We start from the raw sequence: 6,056 nt of genomic DNA, 5'->3' as shown, positions 1-6,056 counted from the left end.
ACTGTTTAATAAGCTCGGTTAGTGTTTCCTTTAGTTTTGAATAATCCATTCTATGAGTTATCTTTTTATCCCCATCTCATGAATTATCCATACTTCTTGCTGAAACATTAGAAACTATAAATAAGGCAAAAAAGATAGTCACTGCTAATACCTTTATGCATATCCTTTCAGATTTTTGTATACATATACCTATATAAAGAGCACATACATGTTTTTATAAAAAATGAGATAATGTACCTAATAGTTTATAAATTTTTTTTTCATTTAAAAATATATCCTGAACTCCTCTTCAGGTTGGTAAGTATATTTCAACACCATCGTTTCTATTTTGGGTAATTTACATATTAACAATTCCTTATTGAACATTTAGGTTACTCCATTTTTTTTTTTTTTTTGATAATGAAAAACCACACTTCACGGAATGTACAAAAACATCAAAAACATAAGACTAACTGATTTTCAAACAAGATACTAGTTATATTTTCAAATAATACGCTCAGTATATTTTCCTTCAACTTTTAGGTGACATACCTTTAAGCAGTGGATCCAACTGTTAGCCTGAAAAAACTATAATTAAGACACAGTTTTCCTTGTGTTTGCAGATTTTTTTGGACAATCTTTAGTATATTTTTACAATCACTTGTTGTCTAGTATGGGTGTCCTTGAATAGGTATTTAGAATATTTAGAACCTTAAAAATTGAGGGGTGCCTGGTGGCTCAGTCGGTTGACCATCCAACTTCGGCTCAGTTCATGATCTCACGGTTCATGAGTTCAAGCCCTGCATCAGGCTCTGTGCTGACAGCTCAGAGCCTGGAGCCTGCTTCAAATTCTGTGTCTCCCTCTCTCTCTGCTCCCCCCCCCCCCCTGCTCACACTCTGTCTCTCTCTCAAAAATAAATAAAGATAAAAATTAAAAAAAAAAATTGGAAAGTAATTCAGAAGAAAAAAGTGTGGCTTCCAGACCTGAAGTAAAAGATACCATTTGGAAAGTGATACATTTGGTCAGAACCACCATCAGCCATTTCCTTGTGGTTTTCAGCTTTGGTGTTATGTTTAAATAGGCTCTCCTGGGCACCTGGGTGGCTCAGTCAGTTAAGCCTCTGACTCAGTGTCAGTTCAGGTCATGGTCTCTTGGTTTGTGAGTTCAAGCTCCGCATTGGGCTCCGCACTGGCAGTGCAGAGCCTGCTTGGGATTCTCTCTCTCTCTTCTCTCTCTCTGCCCCTCCCCGGCTTGTGTGCTCTGTCTCTCTCTCTCTCTCTCAAAAATAAAAAATAAAAATAAAAATAAAAATTGGCCCTCCTCACCCTAAAATTATACAAGTAGTTAGTAATTGTTTATAGTTTCATCTTTTTAAAAAATACAAATATTAAATTCAATAGGAATTTTGTAATATATGCTTATGATATGAGGTAGGGAACCCGATTTTTCCCACACTGACAAACTAGTTCACTTAACATCATTTATTGAATAATCTGTTAATTCCTGAACTTGACTAGAACTCATTCAAATGAAAGTTTACCTTCAAAGATGTCATCTTAGGTTACCCACTTCATTCAAGTATCCATTCACAAACCTTTCGCCAAACCTTTGTATACATTCACAACCTGTCACTGAACAAACTTTCGTTGAACAATATTATGAGTCAATACTGTCGGTCCCTAAGGGTACAGCTAATAAAGACACAGTGTCTGCCTTCAAGGAGCTCACAGACTAGTCAGGGAGAGGGGCAAAGGAACCCAGTAAAACAACTTGGTGGATTGAGGTGATATTGGTACTTCCAAAGGACAGCTAAATAGAAGGGAACTAAACAGACGGCTGGAGAGGAGTAGGAGGTGGGGTCAGTAAAGGAAGACTTTTGGAAGGAGGTGATCTCGAGCTTAGTAGTAAAAGGAGAATCTTCTAAGCAGAGGTAATGGCATGTGCAAATGCACGGAGGCTTCTAGGAACCGCACACTGTTCTTCACGACTGGAGCCCAAGCTGTGGGAGGATGAGTGGGTGTGAAAGGCCAGTAACAAAAATAAGCCATCAAAGGCCAGATGAAAGGGGAGGTTTTTTTAATGCTAAGTATTTGTTCAGAGCCACTATAATGAGCAACGTGGAAAAGGAATCAATTATTACTTTATAATTGTGCTCCAAAAGAAGAGATTGAAACATGTCCCTTGCAATGACAGCATTGTTAAGTTCTGAGAGAACCACTTTGAAAGCGGCAATATTCATTTGAAAATATACTTCAGTACGTGTGTTAAGATCATTCATGTTACTTTGTCATACTTCATCTATCAAAACAAAAGCACTTAGCCAAAATAGGCTTGCAGAGTGCTGAGTCTATACCTGCTTCTCGCCCTCACTGCAACCTGGGATCAGAGAGGTAGGATGTGAGATGACGAAGAAGACATTTCAGACAATGCTAGGAAAATGCTTGTGTAAATTCAAATTTTCGAAGGTAGAATGTACATTAAACAAACCTCTTGAATAATACTGCCCTCCCCACTGTATAATTTTATAGGCAGATTGTTATTCTTGCTTATGAGCATATAAACTCAGTGATGTTCGGCAGCTCACCCATAATTTTTGAAAAAAATGTGAAGTCTCCTTTTCACGTGGGCTGAAGATGTCTTTGCTGGTTGAGCTTGAGGGTAAAACTGGATACAATTATGTATTCATTTAATTATTCATAACTTGAGACTGCGATGCAAGTATATATATTTTTTTCACTTCTTCACTTTATAAAATTCTAAACTAAACCCAGCAGCAGTTTTGTCTTTGGCATGGTGACAAGTTTCTTTTTGACAATGAACCAGTAAAAGAAATAATTCCAGAGAGAATTGATGCTTCCCTATTTCTGAAAATGAAATCGACGGCACACATATATTACACATCACTGTTGCGAGATGTTTCCACATTTCACAGAGCCCAGCACATGTTTTTAAGAAATGTTTCCATATGCAGAATTAGACTATGGCCATTTAGGAGGAAAACGAGGTTAATTTGCCAGAGAATTTTAGTCCACAGGACTTTAAGTATTCATCTCATTCAGGGAAATAGGTTATGGATTGAAGTCATGTGAGAGCAAGAGCTCAGATCTGGAGAAAGTCATGTTTGTTGAAGATGAGACAGGATATGCATTTCATTCAACGTAAGTAAGAAAAGTCCAGTGCTACTTTCGAATGCTCATCAAAACTAATACTGTGAACAAATCTTAGAGTCCACATTCAAGTCCTCTGTGAAACTGTTTCTGCAACGTCATGAAAGAAATAACAAATAGGAGTTTACAGGTATCTGAGGATATACATTTTATGATCTAAAAGAACAAAATCTGGACAAATCATAGCAACAACTAAACTGGACATCATGGTTGACATTTGGAAAGAATGTCACCTACCCCGAACAGGGGTCATTACGAAAAACCACGCCCCTTATTAATTAATGCTCTTGCAAAAGTACTGAGACCTAGTATCCCCGTGCTTGGTTTATTACTAAAATAAAGAGTAGCTTTGAAGAGAGCAGATTTGACTCTTCTTTGTCTCAGTGTGGCATCTATATTTGGAAAAATGCAAATAAGTGATAGCTTCCAATTAGAAAAAAGCAGTTTGATTGACTGATTGATGATGATGATGATGATGGTTTTTACCAGTGATAATGCTTTTCAAATTCTTCCTGGGCTGGGTAAATAAAAGTGAGAATCTTCTAAGGTCATCCAGACTAATACAAAATTAGATATAACACTGTCATTCACCAATGCATTTATCATTTATTCTGCATCTTTAGAGTCAAAATGCAGTCTTATTTGCTTTAACAAAACAAGTGTATTTCAAAATGCACAAAGAATTGTTGGGCCAATTGGGAATTACATGCTACTTAACAAAGCAAAGTGCTAACACGGCTCTACGTAAGGCAAATGCACTTTTATTTAATTTCATACAAATATAAACATTAAAAGGTGATATCATCTAGTTCACTATTGCAATAGGCTGTATGTCCTACAAATGTATTTCCAAAAATACTTCACTTCCTAAGAGTAACTACCTCAACTGAGAGAATCTAGATCATTATGTATATTTTAAAACAGCACAGGTAAAAGTGCGGGTAAAATGTACTAACTCAATTCTTTTTAATGAATGTCAGTACAATGAGGAGAAAATATTAATATTGTAACATTATTTTTCATTTACATGGTTCCCTTAGGATACTTAAAGCAATACTTTTTTTTCCCTATATAATTGCTAAAGCACCAAACAGTACTCACTGAGAAAAAGTAGGACACTTTCCAGTTTCAGGTATGTATGTATGGAATGGGGAGACATGAAAGACAGAAGTTTACCATGAATTATCAGCTTTAAAAGATCCTTAGTCTCTAAAACTCTAGATTTTTTTTGAATGGAATACTAATTTTTCAGCAGGTCACTCATTAATGTGAGGGACTTTTCATATACATAGATGGGAGATGCTATTCCATTAGACAATGCCCTTACTCAAGCACTATTTACAAAAATTGTATCTAGTAATCTTGGTGTGCAGTTTGGGATATGAGAGAGTGTGGGGCAAATTTAAATCAATAAGACGACTAATGCCTGAAATTACATTATTGGTCTTTCTTAATTAGCTTATGACACTGATTCATGTTAAAATGCAATTATTTTTCATAGAGGGTTTAACACATAAACTTTACGTTAAAATGGAAGGCCAGGGACCGGACGGGGATTAGGAGAGGCATTCTAGTCCTTACTCTGCTACAGTCTCTGTGACCTTGGGAAAGTTCTCTGTCTTCTGCAGATCTTCAATTTCCTTGTCAGTAACTAATGGGGTATCCAAGACTCATTTTGCCTCATTTTTATTATTTTGCTGAAAGCCGAGCTTATCGTTTCCTTAAATTTTAGAAATTCACTCAAATGTTTTATGGGTGCTTAAGTACAAATACCTGAAAATTACACACCTTCATATTACTGTCTGTCTTAGAAAAAACTGGCATTAAAAAACCCCAATCCAAGTGCATACGTAAAACCCATGCCGATAATAGGAAAGACACTTTAAAGAATCTGAATATTTACCAGGGATATTGGTATTTACAGTTTGCAGGTTTGCACAATATAGTAGATAAAGCCCTGAACTCAGAATAAGCAGATTTCCTTTAAAATTCCAACCAGACCATTGAAGATCTCCCCCACACTCCATATGCAGTATGTATTCTCTAAGACTAGGAAACAGGCAACGGCAAATGAAGAAAAAGATGGTAGTCTCAGGGAGTCTCAGGCACTGCCTTGAAGTGATCACTTTTGTTTAAGGACCATTCTGACAATTAGGAGTTCCTTCAAAGTTTAGTTTATGAGACTGACTCTTATAATAGTTTTTGCTTTCGTTCTTTAAAAAAAAATTTTTTTTGAGAGAGGGAGAGACAGAGCGTGAGCAGAGGAGGGACAGAGAGAGAGGGAGACACAGAATCTGAAGCACGCTCCAGGCTCCGGGTTGTCAGTACAGAGCCCGCCATGGGGCTCGAACCCACGAACTGTGAGATCATGACCTGAGCCAAAATGGGTCACTGAACTGACTGAGCCACACAGTCAGTTCTTTGGTCCTTTATCTGACGTGAAGGGACAGAGGACACATGCTGAAATGAAATCACTTGAAACTTGTCCCTCTTTTTCATTTTAATAATTCCTTTTGTGATTTGACTATTAAAAAAGACATTCTCTAGCAGGCCAATTTCTTGGCACAGCTATATATTTTTTAAAGTATTAATAGGAATGTATATAGTTTTCGGTTCTTAGAGTATATTTTCTAAAGGTGTCCCGGGAGCCTTGGAAATAAGGGGTCTTTTTGTTAAATTAGTAAATCTAGCAAAAAACCCAAAAATCTCATTTCAATTTATTTCAGAACAAAAAGTCACAGGTCGTGGTCTTCACTGCCCATCTTCCCCCACATCCTCATAAATTGATTAATTTTTGATCTAGGAAAGAATAATTCATTTTTATCTTCATTTAATTTTAATAGTCAAGGAGTAGTCTATAGAGATTGAATAAATTTAATCCTTCTGCAATTAGTGTCAAATGAATTCTT

Source organism: Panthera leo, chromosome B3, assembly GCF_018350215.1.
Source record: "Panthera leo isolate Ple1 chromosome B3, P.leo_Ple1_pat1.1, whole genome shotgun sequence".
In the NCBI taxonomy this organism is placed as follows: domain Eukaryota; kingdom Metazoa; phylum Chordata; class Mammalia; order Carnivora; family Felidae; genus Panthera; species Panthera leo.
Note: the sequence above shows the minus strand (reverse complement) of the source record.